Genomic DNA, 19,921 nt, shown 5'->3' on the forward strand with positions numbered 1-19,921 from the left:
CCGAGTTCAAATCTCGGATCTGGAAAAACACACAAATGCTGTATTTTAGTGTGTCGTTGGATCCAGAGTATGTAGTGGCTAACGTCCATTTCCAGTAAAAAAAATCTATTAGTACAACCTCCACTCTATGGAAGTCCATATGATGCTCGATGGAACGTGGTAATTATGTAAATGTGTTCAAATTTAATTTACCTACTAAGTTTTTTCTAGTGCAGTGAAAATATTTGTGATAATTCATAGTTTTAATATGTTTATATTTTTAGGTAGCGGTGACGTCTCAATATCAAGCAATTGTTTAACTTTCACCTCGAGTCATAATGATGTTTTAAGGCGAATCCTCAACTTACCAGAGGCACCTAGCGGAAAAATACGAAGTTTGCAATATGAGACATTTTTTGATAATTTACAATTTCAACTGTGTTAATTAATAAATATGTACATATATGAAAACATTAAAACAATTTTTTAATGATAAACAATTCAAAGATAAACTTACAATTGAAAAAAAATGTGAATTTGTTACATATTTGTGGGTTACGTTATTATTACATTATTTTTAAAGTTATATTTATTATTAAAATTTAGTTTATTAATTTTTCAATTTTTTAAGGTTTAGATTTTAGACTAATTCATAGTTTTAATATTTTTTTATATATATTTTAAAAAACATCGATTTTTATAAAAAATATAAATGTTTATAACTTGAAATCCTTAGCTATTTTGACAATGGAATATTATTTTATAATTATTTTTAGTGTGTTTCCCGATTAATAAAAAGGAGTATTTATCCAATATGGCGAGGGGCGTGTGATACTTGGCTATCATAAAAGAGGGCCGCGATCAGTGCTTTATAATATTATGATGCCGAGTGTCGACAATTCAAGTTGATTTATTTTAAAAATACCAAAAATCGCTAAAAAAAATACACGGAATTTAAGTTCATTTTAAATTTTAAATTCATTTTTAAATCCTGGAGTTTCGAGGATTACCATATGTGAAACACTAATGTAGAACATTACACTGCCTTTAACTTTAGGGAGATGTTATATGCCTTGGGGCCCGCTTCAGGATGTGGGGGCCATGAGGTACCTACCTACCCACTATAGGTACATATTATTTCCAGTTTTAACTAGCATTTGTGTAAACATATCATGTTATAAAAATAATATTTAAAATATACCGGAGACACCTATTGGTTTCTATACCTATATATTGAATTTCTTATTATAGGTACTTATCACAGTACAGATAATAGATAGAATTCCACCACATTTTGATGCAAGGTTTTGAATGATTGAGTGACCTACGAAAATAAAACACGCATTATGCACGTGCAATAGTGTGTGTAATACACCAATATTAAACGAGCATCAATGCATACACCGAGAGCAGTTGTCAGTATTCGACGTATGACGTATTCTTGACACATGTTTAAGTTTATCCCGGGTTATTCCCCACTCGAGATCGGTTACCTGCTACTCCTTACCCGTTAGGTATTTCAGTTGCCATTATTTCTGAGTTCCAGGTACTTATCGTCTTCCAACAGGTGGACGTTGCCATTGAGTTATAATTACGAACTCTTTCTGATTCTTATATGGAAAATAGGTAAAATAATGACCGCATTAAAAATGCCGAGTTTTAGATTTCTTTCTAAATACATGAGCACCACCTATTAGAACCCTTTTAAATTTGAATAACACATTCGAAATCACCGATGTATGCCGCTTGCCCGCCCATTTGCCATTGAATACAAAACACCGGAAGCGGAAAGAGGATCATTCCCGCCAGAATAGATAATGCCGGTAAGCGGATAGATTTACCGGCATTTCCCGTTCGATCCGAATAATATTAGCGTTCGACGAATCGAACCGTTTTAGTAGAATTATATTTTATTCAACGCCAGTGGTGAAGAACATTTTACCATCGGAATATTTGCCTTTTAAACTACCCTCCACGTAACCTTGCAATTTGTAATAGATTTTTTTTGAATTATTTTTAATTATTTGATGAAATCAGCCAATCAGGCGCCTGGCATTTGCAAATACGCTAGTAAAAAGAATAAAAATAATAAATGGTGACATGTAATGATGATTCATGCCTTTCAGATCCAGTGACTGCAGTCATATAAGATAGGATAAGTATATGCTAAGAATATCAGTCCTATGCGACATTTCTTTTACCACGGGAAAAACTCCGGTACAAATCGCAGTCCTCAGTTCCCAATGAATACGACAAAATGAGTCGTATAATATCAAAAGTAGAACTGTCGCAAATATATCTAAATTTCACTATGTACCTATGCCAAATTATTCTTCTGACCATAGTGTACGACTAGCAATATAATATTCGAATCAAAATCATATCTGTGTGGTATAAAATTGTGATGGAAAATAGGGCTTGGTATCAGAATTAGAACTGTTCAATACTTTGGAAACAAAAGTAGAACTGTTGAATTTGAATTGAATTTCTATATGTAGAAACATATTTCATGCTATTATAACATTAAAAAACCCAACAAAACGTTTTTCGTCATTTTCTCGAAATGATGAATAACGCACAGATCTAGTTTTGATACTATACGACTCAAATATTCATCAGAATCACCACCGTCGTACGCTACAAAGAATTTTCCAGGGTTTTTGCAAGGCGGTTTCATAGGCCCTGGCCGAATTCAAATTAGCAATACACGATGCGGGCAGAAAAATAGTTTTCAATAAGGCATATTCTCTCAGCCGGCACAATTTTCATTTGACTAGCATCAAGTAGAGTAGTTTGCGTGCCAAAGTCCTTAAAGAAACCTCGATAGTAAATGCGAGGTATCCATAAAGGCACCTAGAAAAAAAATAATACTAATACACTAATACGGAGTGCGTATTACACACAAATCTTGTCACTGTGTACAATTGCAAAGTTACGTGGAGGATACTATACCCCATATTAACGGTGTCGAGTTGGACTGTGATTGCATTCGAAATGTGGTGTTTGTGCCGACAATGCTTCGTATTTCTTGGACAGAGTACAGATAGAAACGGTATTAGTACGGCACGTATACAGCGCTCGAAATGGAAAAGTTTACGAACCGGAGCGCTCGACAGTTTTCTGAAGATATTTACGTAGTTATCAAATTGTATGTGTATCTATTTCATAAAAATAAGTGTGCTAGATTTTGTATTATATGGCCTATCTAGCTCAGACGGTAAAATTATTTTATCCACGAGACGGAACGACAATTTTACCGATTTCACGAACAGGAACGGCGCTCCGGTGCGCTCCGGTCCATTTCGAGCCCTGCACGTATAGTACGGTATTAAAACTTTTATTTAATTCTTTAGTTCAAAGCAGACTTGAGAGTCGGTCTATTGTTTGAGCACCGCATCAGTTGAAGTATGGCCTTATGGTGGAGAGGGTGCAGAAGAAATTCTTGTGACTCCTTTACTTGAGGTTGTATGGATACTATCCGTGGCTTTATCCAACTGACTTTCTCTTAGGCATGCTTACATACTGCAGTCTGCAATCTGGAAAAAATCTTTATTTAGCTACGTATTTTTTTTGACTTATACGAGGTATAAATGAGTACTCTGCCATTCTGGGCAGTGTTGACTGTGTGTCAGTGATAACTATCTTGGAAATAGAGACTATCAGTTGTTTATTCTCCCAAGGTGCAGAACCAACCTGCCACTGGTAATGCCAATTGAGAGGGCGATAACTATGTTCAACGAAATTGCTTCGGGTGTTGATATATTCCACCTACGTGAGGATGGGTTTAGGTGGACGTTGTTTTATAAATTCTTAAAATAGGGTCTGCTTAACTCATCCGGTGTACTTCCTTGTACCTATCTAATTTATCTACTGATCTATCTCTTTTTTATGAAATACTGTTTTATATTTATTTGTTTCTAAATGTCATGTTGTGAGCGTCTTAAACTTATAATTTGTAATGTCCACAATATGTTAAAAAATAAATAAATTGAAATTAAATTGAATTGAAATTGAACCAGTCAATCATCCAGAGATACATATCCATGGCTCCCACATCTTTAAGCGGGTCCCCAGGCCAGGATCTTTGTTGCCCCCTCCCCCCCCCCCCTTATCCATCGCTAGAGTTAAAGGCAAAGGGATGCTTTACAGAATCGTCCTATAAATGGTAGGTACCTACACAAAATGAGTAAGTACTAATTGAGTATACAATCAGCATCATCATCATCAGCCTGAATCTATCCACTGCTGGATGAAGGCCTCTTCAAGTTGCTTCCACTTCTCTCGGTCCTGTGCATTGCGTTGCCACGTACTTCCGCAGAACTTTATCATTTCATTGAGTATACAATATTACCCACTAATATTATTATGCTGTCAACATCATGTCAAATCATAATTCTTTTTAGGAACATGCTGTGATTTTAAGAAAGAGATAGGAAGGTACGAGTAGTACAAAGGTACATTAATATTTATATATATAGTTTTTTTTCACGTACGAAGGGACGGGGTGGTTTAAAATCATTTAGTACCTCGGGCCTCCACGTCCCTAAACACGTCATCTATATCCAATGACGTCCCGTGGGGGTAGGCAGATTGAGCGTCGCTTGGAATATACCTATAGAAATAGCAACCTAAACATAGTAATAACGAAAATATCTTTCGATTAAAAAAATCAGCTCACTGGTTTTGTCGGGTTTGCAATATCTAGTTTATTTCCGTTGCCCTTCGACGTCCTTGGTGACCAGAAACGACACGTGCAGATTTGCGAATAATTATTCTGATATTTTGTTAGTAAAGTATCCATAGAACACAATTATATCTTAGATATTGGACTCATGAAAAGATGATAAAAATAATGTATAAAAAAATGAGGCGGCATTTTGGCGGTGCCTAGGGGCGGCATTTTATCAAGGGACGTCACTGTCTATATCTACATACATAATGTCCAGTTTTTCAGATGACATTTTGGTAAGTACGAGGGGCGGTCCGTAATTGGGTAGTTACTGTCTGCCACTAATTATGAAGGAAATGTAAGAAAATAATATGTCGATTTTCAAAATCTAAATGGAGTTCCATCCATAGATAATAATTATATACGTTCCAACCTTAGACTATAGATCCAACAGTTGGAGACGACTCGCGCAAACCGTGGAGCAGCAATGGCGCCCCAATAACAATAATGGCCGCCAGATGCCGTTAGCAGTGGCGCTGCGGAGCTTAGCCAAGACAACAACCATAACAAACTACTTACAAAACCGAAGAAAACTAATTTGAGAATATTGCCGAGATCTTCTCTCTCATTGCGCTCTCGCGGAAAATGGAAGCGAGAAGAAGCAAACTACGTATTATTTCGCAATAATACTGTTAAATGCAATCAGAGAGCTTGAATTCGATATACCTAACTAGAATAGTAGCGCGTTTAGGGACGTTGTTCCCCGAGGCACTGACTGATTTTGAGGAAAAAAATAAAAATAAAAATTGTGAGTAGGTACTATAGATCCACCAGTAAAGGTTGTCCGCTGAGCGAGGGCGCCACATGCTAAAATTTGACCGCCAAATCTCTTTAAAATTACATAGACGTCATCTATTGAACATTAGAGCATTTTCACGAAACACTGTCTATGTCTGTGATTAAACATGTATCAAACAATGTCTGTGTGATAAACTGCCATTACAATATGTATTTCAATACAATGATAGTTATGTTGTTAGAATTAATAATGTTTCAATTATTTTTCAGCTAGGATGTCGATATGTAAGTAGGTACTTTACGATACTAGCGATCGCATCGAAAATGGAAACTTCCACGGTTTTCAGAAGTTTTAATATTTGCATTCGTTCCTTCATTCGCCACCCTTTATTTATAATTTACCGCCCCTTATGCAACGCATGACCTGCCTCTCCTCATATGACGTCAATGAGTGTGTAATATAAAATGTTTATATGAATCCCTTTTTTTAAAACCAAACACCAGTTGTTGATCTTTCTCCTGGAAATCTCTTCACGCCCCTTCTTGCGCATCTATTCTATACAGAAGACTGGTATCGGCAGCTATCGAGGATAGTTTTGTATCGAAGTATGAGCACTTATTGTAATAATTACAATAAATTACTTGTAATTGTTACAATAAGTGCCATGTTTTAACAGCACCTCTCTTGGGTGTGCTAAATTGTATAGCGAGATAAACAGTTTTGACTTTTTAGACGGCTAAATTATTGTAATTGTTACAATAAGTGCTAATACTTCCATACAAACATACTCTAGATAGCTGCCGTAGCGGCCGAAAGCAGTCTTGTGTATAGAATAGATACATTGGAACAGTTTTGGAGATACAAGCTCCGTTTGCAGTCGAACCATCGTATGCTACCATCGCTCTAAAGTTTAATGTGTTTGCGCACAAATCACCTAATATAAAGAAAAGAAAATGTGGGAAATTTGTTGTTGAAAAATTGTCGGCACTGCCATTTCCCCGGGTTGTTCTTTTGTTCATCCATAGTTCATGAGCGGTCGCTAGATAGCGCCAGCGTCACTTAACGTGAATGCTTTTATCCTGATTACTTTGCCAACGGCGCTTTTAATCTATGCTCCTCATTCTCTGACGGACAGGGTTGTCTATGACCGAATCGAGACAATATAATTTTATTTGATAATATTTTTACGATAATGGTAATATGAAAAGTCCCGCCATTCGGTAACCGAAGGTAAAATGACAGCAACATTAAGGATACTGGAAATACCTCAACACGAGAGCCTTATTTATGTAGATTCAAACTATTTTGGTACTTGTGTATCCCTGATAACTATCTTAGAAATCGGGAGCATCAGTCGCTTGTTCTCCCAAGGAGCAGAACTAACCAGCCATTGGTGATGCCAATTGGGAGGGCAATAACTCTGTTCAATCAAATCGCTTCGGATGTTGATATACTCCACCTACGTGAAGATGAGTGTAGGTGGACGTTTTTTATAAATTCTTAAAATAAGGTCTACTTAGCTCATTCGGTGTACTTCCTTGCAATTATCTATCTACGTTACATTTTTTTGTATTTACACTTTTCTATATTTTTTATGTGACATTGTTTTAATAATATTTCTTTGTTTTTAAATGTCATGTTATGAACGTCTTAAATTAATAATTTGTAATGGTCACTATAATATGTAAATGTGTTTTAAATGATCATTTAATACAGTAGTATTTCACTGCTTTACTAAATAATGCAAAGGATATTTTTAAATAATTCTGACAAACGCATACACTGGCCCAGATCTAATGAATTTCATCTTCGAAAAATCAAATATTTTCCCACGAAACCTACTATAAAACATCTACATAATATTCATATTCTACCTTCGATATGCCGTCCATGGCCCCCACAAGGGCGGTTGACAGGACTCTAGCCTGGTGGCCCGGGTTCAGGAGGGGCCCGGCGACGCGAGTCGACCAAATAAATGGGATAAACACAATTTTGCTCTAATAGTAAAAAATAGTCGCCTGCGGTGCTATTTTCCTTGAATAATATTATTATTTAATATTATGTGGTTGTACGATAAAATTTTTAATTGTTTATCGATACTCAACACTTCCATAATTAAAATGGATGTAGGTATTAAAGTATACAAAAAAACACTAAATATACACATTAATTTTACCGCGTACACCATTTAGAAAACGCTACTGTCAGCGCTCGAAATGGAAAATTTTACGAACCGGAGCGGTTGACAGTTTTCTGAAGACATTCACATAGTTATCAAATTGTATGTGTTTTTTATAAAAAAATATGTGTATTAGATTTTCTATTATATGGCCTTATCTAGCTCATTCGGTCAAATTATTTTTTCCACGAGAAGGAGCGATAATTTTACCGATTTCATGAACAAGAACGGCGCTCCGGTGCGCTCCAGTCCATTTCGAGCCCTGGCTACTGTATAGCGTCACACTACCTGTATAATTAGCGATAGGTAGGGGGGACCGCCAAAGATCCTAGCCTGAGGGCCAGCTTCAGGATGTGGGGGTCATGATGCCGCCCCTAGGAATTATCCGCCTTTAAGCATTCCATCACCTGACTACCCCGAAAAACGTAGGTAGGTACTCGTATACTCCGATTTGGATTTTGGACGCCTTCTGCAGAGGTATTTTGCCAGGAATAGAATATAGACGTACCTATCTGATGACAGCATGGCAATTACCAATGAGGTCGTATCGATTGTTTTTTTTTGCCGAGTTAGTGGTCCTGTATATTTTAAATGTATAAAAGATATGTCGAAGATGTTCCCGAATAATGGGATCAAATTTCCCAAGAATTCTATGATTCCAAACCACACACCTCTGATTGTGAAGTCCAAATGTTTTACAATAAATTATTATATTACAATTCAGAAGCAATAATCTTATGTTGCTGTTTATTTATCTTTTGATTTTTTATTCGAACACCCAGAGGTCCCAGAGCCACATGAGCATTTCCCGATTGAACCCAGTGGAAATGTTTTAAGTATATGTACCTAATACATAATATTACTCGTACCTTGAAATAAATTAAGGCATTGTATTTTTCCTCCGGGTAGAAAATTTTCCGCGAACCACTGTTACTGGAAAAGCATACTGGCGCGAATCCAGCATATAGGTATACAGGTTCAAGTCCAGTCGGGTGTCGTATTTTTTCTACAAATGATTTTTTCTAGTGTGTACCTATATGCATGGGATGTTTTCAAATTAGGTAAGTATGTATATTCAGTATCTATATAGAATGTTACATTCTCAAATCTAGTGACTTATTAGTCGAATAAAAGAAATTCTTTCTTTTGACCATGTCCGATCCTAATAGGATCATATGGGCCTCCACAGAGTAGAGGTTTGTGTTAACAGATTTTGTTTTTTACGAGAAATGGATGTCAGCCACTTGCTCAACCTATTAGGTCCATACCCTGGCAGACACAAATTAAAAAAAACAATATGTGTACTTACCAGACCCAGGATTCGAACCTGGGACCCACGGCGTAAAAGAAATAGTTTATTCAAATTATGGAGTATACTTGATTTTTTTAAAAATATCAGCAGCCCTGTTTCCCATTTTCGCGCATTACCCAGCGCAGTACTGCCACACTAAGGGAAACATTATTCCCGTTTTATTTTTGTGGAATCGCCGCGCGGCTATCTGCCAAATGGCCTATTCAGACAACTCTCCTCTTTCTTGCGCTGCGTTTACACTAACCACGTTATCTGTCAAGTTTCCTTTTCGATATGACACACAGTGTTAATTTTTCGCACGAGCTCCAATCTACGTCATTGCTTGTGGAGACTAGGTATATGAGATGTAAAGAAAATATTCGAAGGGATATTCTCAAATTAAGTGTAAGATTAAATCAATGAGTTTATTGTGTGGCATTTCTCTTAAAGCCCAGAAAGCGTTCGGTTCATCTGAATGTTTGAAAATCTTAAATATATACGTAATTGCCATAATATGACCAGTGGCCTAGTTTATAGCTAGAACTATTGTGCAACTATGAAAAAATTGTGTAAGGGCTCATTCAGTGTTTATATTAAAAAAATCTGCTGCCTTTTTAACTCTTCCTTCCATTTTTTTCCTCTCCGATTCAATTAGCTTTTTAGATTATTTTTTCAGTAAAAATCAATGTTGAGACCACAAATCAAATTAGGAGAGTATATCTTAGGGAATACAGAATTAATGGGAACTGAAATACCTAACGTGCGTGGAGTAACTGGCAACTGATCTCGAGTGTGGAATAATATGGGATAAACTTAAACACGTGTCAAGAATACGTCATTCTAAGCTTGTCATTCATTCTGACAACTGTTCTCGGTTAATTCACTGACGCTCATTCAATATTTTTGTATTTGAAAGTTGAAACACACACTATTGCACGTCTATAATGTGTGTTTCATGGTCGTAGGACACTCACACATTCAAAACCCTGCTTCAAAGTATAGTGTATAGCCTATCTGAATTTTATTTATTAATCTTTTCTGTGGTTTGTCTATACAGAAATATTACAAAATAGATCGCCATGAAATTTAAACGTATCATTGCCAGCCAATTTTTACTAGGTGGACTTGTAGGCCAGCTGTTTTTGGAATAAAATAAATCCCTTAAAATATGAAATAGGAACAGAATGCTAAATATTTGTGAAAACTTAGTCAATCAACATGTTTCTCGAGTTTCTCGTGAATATTTTCATGCTAAAATGATAAATATAGTTTAGACAGTGACGTCCCGTGGGGGTAGGCAGATTGAGCGTCGCTTGGGGGCGGCAGATACTCGAAGGGCGGCAAATCGAGGAGAATCATTTGGTATTATATAGAAATAGCTACCTAAACTTAGTTATATTATAACCAGAGCTTTGGAGATGTTTTGTTCCGGATGCTTTTTTTTATTATTACCCAGTCGGTACTCGCAGCCATTTTAGTATGATGTCACCACGCTCCACTAGAGATTTTTTTATTTTATTTTTGACTGCTCGGTTTCGTATACAAATGCTAATAAACTTGGCGCCTATACACATTATGAATATTTTTATAAATGTAAAACATCACAAACGAATAATAAATCAGTCATAATAATATAATGTCATTTACTCAGATTAAAGAGTTCCTTTCATAACAGTGGTAGGTATACTGCGCAAAAACTAATAATTATGTCGCGCCATAGTTATTAAAAGAAAATAATATTATATAGGTATTATATCAACGTTGGTAACGAAACAAGGAGAATTTATGGTAGAGATTTATAGGTAGATAGGTACATACCGTATTTTTTAATTTATCCAAATATTTTTGCCAGTCATTCGCGAGATTTAAAAGTTGCCGGATGTACCTATTCATAATGATTATTAATCCTTATTGACATTTGACATAATCAATTAGTATTCGTGCATATAATAGGTATTTACGTTAAGTACCATCTAATTGTAATAAAAATGTACACTAGTAGGTATCTACCTAGATGATATCATATTTATCGTGCTGTGAATACAATACTGTGCAATACCTTCTTTTAAGTCGTTTTTTTTGTAAACATATTTTTTGCTGATAATAGTGTGGATTTGTAGTTTATTTCAATCATCAACGGTTGAATGTTGAGACCATTAATTAATAGTGTATTTATGATTAAATTTAGGTTTATATTAAAAAAATAATGAGGAAAATTATTTTGTTTACATGTTGTAGGGTACAATAATAGCATAGAAAAAATGGTGTGAAAATAATACATCTGCGTAGGTATTACTAAGTGATACAAACCAAATGTGTCAGACATATTAACCAAATGGCATCTCAGACTCTGGTGATTTGGGTAAGTGTCTATTTAATATTATATTTATTCGCTTATTTATTTATTGATATCTAAATTTAATTTTGTATGTTTCAGCTTAGTGGTAGGTGTATATTTTATTAGTAATGTATCCAAACCATGGCCCCCACAAGGGGGGGGCTGACAGGGCTCTAACCTGGGGCTCGGGCTCGATAAGTGAGATAAACACTTATCACAAATTTGCTCTCATAGCAAAAAATTCGCCTGCGGCGTTATTTTCCTTCAATAATGATAATTATTATTTAAAATTATATGGTTACACAATACAATTTATAATTGTGTAGCGATACTCAAAAACTCCACAATTCAAGTGTATGTATTAAAATATACAAAAAAACACTAAATATACACATCAATTTTAACGCGTACACCATTTGGAAAACATTACTGTAGAGCGTCACACTGCTTTTATCATTCGCGATAGGTAGGGGGGGGGGGGGGGGCAAAAATCCTAACATAGGGCCCGCTTCAGGATGAGGGGGCCATGCTTCATACAACACATTTCTTAGATATTGGAGTAATGAAAGGATGATAAAAAAATGGGGCGGCATTTTGACGCTGCCTAGGGGCGGCATTTTGTCTAGGGACGTCACTGAGTTTAGAACATATTATTATAGACAAACAGTTTATTCAAAAGTTATGGCGATTACAAGAACGTACGAGTGAACTCGTCCATGGCCTACGTCCTTTGGCGACTTAACTCGGCTCTGGCAGTGATCAGGTTAGTAAATTCCGAGAATCATAAAATATGCATATATATTATGGTGGTATTGTATATATTTAACAATTCGGTATATTATGACTTTGTTAGTCAGTGCAAATGGCGTATTATTAATAATAGGTAAGTACCTGTATTTCAATCGATATTTATGTTCCGGACTAAGAAGAGACCCTTTTTTAGCTTTCTTTTCATATTTTTAGATTTCCATACTATTTATTTTTATGAACAGTATAATCTTCTTCTTATTGTGCCATCCCCTATCGAAGGTTGTCCACCATTAAGCCATCTTAGTTTTCTCATTTGCTATCAGGAACAGTTCAGTGGATCTATACTCGTTTTTAATCTACGAAATGCGGTGTCGTCCTCTGGTACGCTTATCGTTGACCTTTTCTTGAATGACAAGTTGGGGAATGCTGTACTTTTGTCCTCTCATAATGTGGCCGAAGTACTGTGGTTTTATGGTTTTGATACTCCGCAGAACTTCTCGGTCTTTTCACATTCGATTAAGAACTTCAACATTTGCACGCGGCCAGTTCAAGGAATTTTGAGGATGCGCCTATACAGCCACAATATCTCGAAAGCTTCAACTTTCCGTGACATTTCTTGGTTTAGCGTTCACACTTCCATAACCATTCAATTCCAAAAGAATTGAGAGAACATAACAACGTATCATACGCAGTCTCAGACCTAGGGCTTTTTTTACTATAAAATGGTAATATCATTAACGACTATCAGATTGAGATTTAGGCCCCCTTGTCCGGCTCAACCCCAATGTTTTGTATACTTTTCAGGCTATATTCCTGCCAATTTTCAGCTCTCTACTTCAGAGGTTCACCATCAGCATTGCCAACTTATATTATATCAGATTTGTTTTAAAATCGACATGCTGGACTTTTGTACCGTATATCTTACTATGAAAAAATACTGGGTGGCAATGCCACCTGTCAAAATTCTTGTCTATGCGCTCAATGTGTTCAAAGAAAAAGTGTATTTGTTCGCGTCTGTGTATATGGTGTACTGCGCTGCGTTTCAGACAATGACATTAATGTCATTGGTTTCAGGCATATATATATATTATATTATAATATACTTAGGTACATTATAATATATCTTAAAATTATTAAAACTAAATGTTACATACAAAATGATGAATTATCCGCATTTATTTTTCATTTTATTATTTTATTAGTTGTAAAATACTAAATTATTTTTCGATCTTTGTACTTGAAAAAATAATGTTTTATTGTGACACATTTTTTTGAAATGCTAGTTCCTAGACATTTTTTTCATTTTGAAAAAATCTATCATTTTATTCTACCATCTAGCTTATTTTCTTACCATATCTGACATATTTTTGTAAATGACAGTTGGCAACACTGTTCACCACGCCCATACATGTGTGTGGCTTCGACTACACAATTATATTCCACTATTTTCGGCTGCTTTGTGTGGAATTGTGTCCATTCCCTCATATTTTCTTACTAGTAGTATTTTACCATTATATCAACCTATGTCCTATACAGTCTTGTGAGGGTAGATAGGTCATGTACCTCTTAAAGGCGATATATTCTAAAGTCTGGCAAATAAAGAAAAGAATACAATTGGAGAACGGTATAGGTAAAACGTTTTACAGTGGCACCATGGGTACGGCAAATGCGGCTTGCAGTTGTAGTGGTACTGTTTGCTAGCATTGAAACAGGCATTGCAATCGCAAGCAATTCAATACACGCGCGAATCGCCTATGGTGCCACTGTAAAATGATTTACCTATGTTTCCTGTAGGTGTTTCGTATGGTTTTTCACCTGCAGAGCTGTTGGTGTAGGCTTACTCGAAACAACAATATAGATTTTTATCGTGGATACTTTACTTGGCCGAGTCAATCGACCGGTGTACGTCTCCACTATTTCCATTCACTCTGACTTCGTCTGTATACATTATGTGTATTTTTTACGCTCGATTTCGTGTCGAAAATTAGTTTTGTTTCAGCAATTTACCCCCTCCCCTCGCCCACCATGCGACAACAGCGCCGCGACTATCTGCTAAAAGCGGCCGCCCAATGAATTATTGCAGCACGGCCATTAGGCATTTTCGTTTGCGTAAAATACATAGGCAAGCAGAAATTTTATTATTGCTATTTTCACCATATATGTGGATATTATATTTACTTAGGTACTTACATAATGGTATGACCACCGAATTATTGTCTACTTTATATTAATTCTGTGAATATATTTATGTAAAAAAATATAGAGGCATATTCCTCTTCGTTCCATCTCCATAGTTCAAATGGATTTATTAAAATATACAATAAAACACTAAGTATACCTACACATTAATTTTACTGCGTACGCCGTACATCGTTTGGAAAACGCTACTGTAGAACGTCACACTGCCTTTATCCTTAGCGATAGGTAGGGGGGCCCGCTTCACGATGTGGGGCCCATCAGCCCATGACCAAAACCAGCACTGTTTGGGAGTAGGTTACGTGGAAATGGTTTAATTCTCATTATATGGTTTGTATTTAAATTCAAAAGTTTTTGGTGTAGGTATTTGTCTGTTTAAGATAGCGACAATATAATAAATAATAACATAGGTAAATTATACCTAAAAAATTTTCAGACATTGAAACTGAAAATGAAAGGGGATGCCATTTTAAGTCTACATTACGACGGCAGAAAGAACCCATGGACTAATGATTAAATCAGCTGCCAAAACCCGCAATTGTTACACAATGGTTTGGTAGGTTATGGCAATTTCAACTTGCCGAATCTGTGTTGAAGTTGTTGTATCTTTAAAATGTTTCGATATCAGCGAAGATCTTGGCGCATTCTCGTCGATTTGATTCCTACAGAACATTGGCGTATTACCTATTAGGTACATGAACGAAGTGTGTGAAAGATAAAATGACACCAGAAATTTCATCTATATTTGTCTGTACATTAGGTACATGTTTCCACCTCTATAGAAGAAGGGTTTCTTCAACGTCTATTCTATGGTCTCAACCAGTGACGTCCCTAAATAAAATGCCGCCCCTAGCCAGCACCAAAATGCCGCCTCATTTTTTTACACAGTATTTTTATCATCCTTTCTCCAATACCTAAGAAATGTGTTGTAAGGACAGTGACGTCCCTAGACAAAATAACGCCCCTGGGCAGCGCCCAAATGCCGCCCCATTTTTTTATACAATATTTTTTATCATCCGTGCACGTGTCGTTTCTAGTCACCATGGACGTCGACGGGCAACGGAAGTAAAACTACACATCGCGAACTCGACAAAAAATTACAGTATTACATTTTGTTTCTAACAAGTGAGCTGATTTTTAAATGGAAATATATTTTCATTATTACTAAGTTTAGGTAGCTATTTCTATCAAATGATTCTCCTCGATTTGCCGCCCTTCGAGTAACTGCCGCCCCCAAGCGACACTCAATCTGCCTACCCCTACGGGACGTCACCGGTCTCAACAGAGTGGATGATAAAAAAAATTAGTGCTATATATTTTAAATTCGTAAAAAAAAATTAAAACGTATTCGGTCCTTGCCCGGATATATTGTTTTTTCGACGTGTGCTTAACACGTCGAAAAATCAATATAATTTTATAAATTTAATATGTCAAGATTCACCTATGTTTTTATTTATTACCACGTTTTTATTAGCTCGTATTCTTGTTTGTCCAGTACAATTTTTTTTTGTTTGTCCAAGATTTGTATTGGACGATTGAAGATTTTTAACTAACTTCCCGACTATCTAGACATTTCAAACTTTTAGAATATATCAGTGCATTCTTTTAATACTTTTAGCCATTTTAAAGCAGAATTGAATTCATTTTCAGTTAATTCTGTTTTGTATGGAAAGTTATTATTGTTGGTTGCTAAGCGGGTCCTAGCAACTAAATTATTAATATATACGTGCGTTACTATGGAAATCAATATGAAATGTCAAAATGACATTTCAGTATTCTATATGTATCCAATATTTCTATCAAGTACAATAAAAAGATTTTATTAATAGGTACAAAGAATATTGTCAAGTTTATATGATTCAACAGAAAATTTAAAAACGTGGTACCTATATAAAAAGTTCTTTTTATCTTGTAATTATTAATATTTCAAACGCCTCTGAATAAATGAAAATCACAACTGAAATCTCTCTGATTCGACGTCTCTCCCCCTTCGTTCGTAAATAATCACCAATAAAAGTTAGTGTTGTCACTTAAAGGAAACTACCGAATAATAATTAATTTATACACCGCGTAAATGTTTTACGTAATATTAGCTTTTGTGGCCTTTGGATGGTGCAGACACTTTTTGTATTAATGATAATCCATTAGGGAAGTAGGTACTATGCAGTGACGTCCCGTGGGGGTAGGCAGATTGAGCGTAGCTTGGGGGCGGCAGTTTCTCGAATGGCGGCAAATCGAGGAGAATCATTCTGATTCTATAGAAATATGATACTTATATAGAAATAGCTAGGGATTGCAATACCGAATGAAAATGTCAGTACCGGTTTTTCGGTATTTATTATTGAATACCGGTATTTATAAAACATTAAAAAAACAGAAGTAGGTGCTTATCAATAAAAATATAGCTATTAAAATCTTTTAAAAATATTATTTTATAACAAAAACCTACATACCTACATGTATTAAGTTGACATTTAAAAATATGTATTGATGATAATTGTAGAACTAGTGATTTTTTACAAATAATTTAAATATATTGATAATTTTAACAAAAGCCCTCAAAAGTTCACCAATAAGTCCAGCTGCAGGAAAAGCTTGTTAAATTCAACGCTTGTACAGTCATCAATAATTATAGAATAATTGAACATTTTTGTCACAGATGTTTTCTAATTCGAAATAATATTATGATAATTCATCGCGAAAATTAGGTACTTATATAAATATATTTGATTAAATTTGTTTTATTATTTTTCAACTCTGTTGGATTCACTCAATATATTTGCATTTTAGCAGCACGTAACTTATAATTCATTTTCAAAAACGTAAACGAGTGTGCTTTCTTAATACCGAAAAATCCGGTATTTTGGATTTAAAAACCGGTATTTTGCTATTGATAAATACTGGAATACCGTGTTTTGAAATACCGGTATTGCGATCCTTAGAGTTAGCCAAAATTATTTTAATAATATCATAGTAAAAATGGTATGAAAATAATGACTCTGTGGTAGGTACAAACAAAATGTATTAGAAATCATCCAAATAGAACCAGACTCTGGTCATTTGGGTGTCTAACTTAACTATATTATATTTATTCGCTTTTATATCTAAATTTAATTTTGTATGTATTAGTGGTATACATTTTGTTACTAATGTATCCATAAAACACATTTCTTAGATATTGGAGAAAGGATGATAAAAAATACTATATAAAAAAATGGGGCGGCATTTTGGCACTGCCTAAGGGTGGCATTTTTTCTAGGGACGTCACTGGTACTATGGCTAACATATTATGTTTGAAATTGAAGATTGTCCCGACTAAAGATCGTAAAAAATAGAAAATGAACAGTAGGTAGATGAAATTACTTAAGAATGAATAAAATAAATGTATCGCACAATCTAAAGTCCACTATAGTCAGGCCGCGGTAAGAAACTGTTAATTTTTATCCTAGTGCTAGTTATTTCTCAGACTTCGAATGCAATTGTAAGCGGTTTGCATAAACTGATAATTGTTTCATATTACAATAAATCAGGGCTCAAAATGGACCTGAGAGCATCGGAGCGCCGTTCCGGTTCGTGAAATATGTAAAATTATCGCTTCGTCTCGTGGAAAAAATATTTTTACCGTCCGAGCAAGATAGGCCATATACCTAGCTAATAGAAAATCTAACACGCTTATTTTTGTAATATATACATGAAATTTGATAACTTTACAGTGTAAATATCTTCAGAAAATTGTCGAGCTCAACGGTTCGTAAAATTTTCCATTTTGAGCACTGGATGAAACCAAGGTCTGAAAAAAATGAACCATAAGTGCGAGTGAGAAAACATTCAGCACGCTTATATCTCCGCTCAAGTAAGATAGAATTTCTACTGTTGAATTACATATTTTTTGTAAACGTCGCCGGTAAATATTGATTTGAATGATTACATTCATTTAAAATCTTAAAATCTAATTTTGTGTTAAATAATATATAGTTAGTGGTAATTATTCTTAGTTAAATTAGTAGACAACAGTGGCGAAGACTCCATACTAGGCGATTATTTGAAGCCTACCTTCTTAAGAAAAATATTTTTTAATTGCATATTGACTTATTTATATAATCACTTGATTACATATTCTATAAAATAATTTATTTTGCCAAAGAGAGATGCCGTATGTATAGGAATGTATTACACAGAAAATTACAAAACAATCTGCAAAGGTTTTAAATAATATACAACAACGCGCTATCTGTCTTCACGTAAATAAAGATCGAATTATGTTTCAAACAATTCTCAATTTTTTTCATATGGACTTTACGTCACGTAGCCCCGCCCAGTCTATCGAATTGTAAGAACTAAGGTAAGCTCCGATCGCAGAGCCTAAAACTAAATAATTAATAATTAGATAATTTTTAAAAATAATTTCAATGGTGTTTAATCCAATATTAATAAATATAGACAAAATAAAAAATAAAAAGAACCTTTATCTAATGATTTTTGATGTGTATAAATGTTTTGAAAAATACGTAAATTAAACTGATCGCTTAATTTTATGTCGTCAGTGAGTTTTTGAAGTTTCATTAAATTGGTGTGTCGTTGTCATTAGTGTGTACTTATTCATTAGTAGTAATATCGTATTATCTTCTTATTTCTAAGTAAACCTGACAAGTGTGTTCTTTTTATCAGATCTCCACAGCCTATCTCTTTCCAAAAGTCACCCTTTGCCACTGGTAGACAATATAGTTAACTATGTAACATGGTGGTACAGTGGCGCACTCAGGATTTAATATTGGGGGGGCCCAAGGAGAGCCCAATTGAAAATGGACAGAAAAAAGTATTATTGCAGTTAACTTATAAACAAACCTACTTAACACAACACAGCCTAATGTCTCGTGTATCGGTCTTTTGTCTATTGCACTCGGTGTACCTACACCATGGCCCCCACATCCTGAAACGGGCCCTCAGGCTAGGATATTCGGCGGGGCCCCTACTTACCGCTAAGATTAAAGGCAATGTGAAACACTACATTAACGTTTTTCAAATTGTGTTTTAGTTCAAATTAAGGGTACTTATACAGTGAATTATTGGCGATTTTTAATACATCTACTTTCATAATGAATGGATCTGTTGAGTATCGACACATAATAATCAAAAAATATATTGTACAATTATATAATTTTAAATGTTCATGGCCATTTTTTACTATTAAAGCTAATTTATGATGTGTGTTCTATCTCACATATCTGGTCAACTCGACACGCCGGGCCGTGTTTCGAAATTTTTGTGTTAGAAATTTAAATCTAAGATTTTTTTCTAAAAAGGGTGCTGGAGAATTACAAATTATGTTTTGTCGTGTTTTTATTTGTCTAAGCCCAAAGTATAGTTTATTGTCTGTCAATTTCAATGTTTAAAATCATTCTGATAATTTTCATGTTTGGGGGGTGCCAGGGCCCCTTGCCCCCCCCCCCCCCTGGGTGCGCCACTGTGATGGTATAACGTTTCATAGTTAAGTTAATAATAATAAAATTGTGGTTCAACTGTGCGTTATATGCAAGAAACACGGTTTTATTTTGCCAAACAATAGCTATTCTCTTTATATTATTCCTTTGAGGATGAAACACTATTTATAACTAATTTAAATGGAAACACTGTTACATAAAATTTGTAGTGTTGGTAAATAAAGATTAATTTAGTACTTATTGAAATAATTGAACTTTTAAAAAATGTCGACTCAGAGT

General features: G+C 35.0%; 1 protein-coding gene across 1 annotated transcript in view; it reads right to left on the reverse strand.

The window, feature by feature from the left end:
* Window positions 1-19,921, reverse strand: part of D12 (YEATS domain containing 2 homolog D12) — a 440,970-nt gene that overhangs the window by 222,121 nt on the left and 198,928 nt on the right. The gene's annotated exons all lie outside the window — the stretch shown is intronic.

The sequence above is a fragment of the Rhyacophila brunnea genome, unplaced genomic scaffold (assembly GCF_057557595.1).
Source record: "Rhyacophila brunnea isolate RB1 unplaced genomic scaffold, BYU_Rbru_1.0 scaffold_15, whole genome shotgun sequence".
Classification (NCBI taxonomy): Eukaryota; Metazoa; Arthropoda; class Insecta; order Trichoptera; family Rhyacophilidae; genus Rhyacophila; species Rhyacophila brunnea.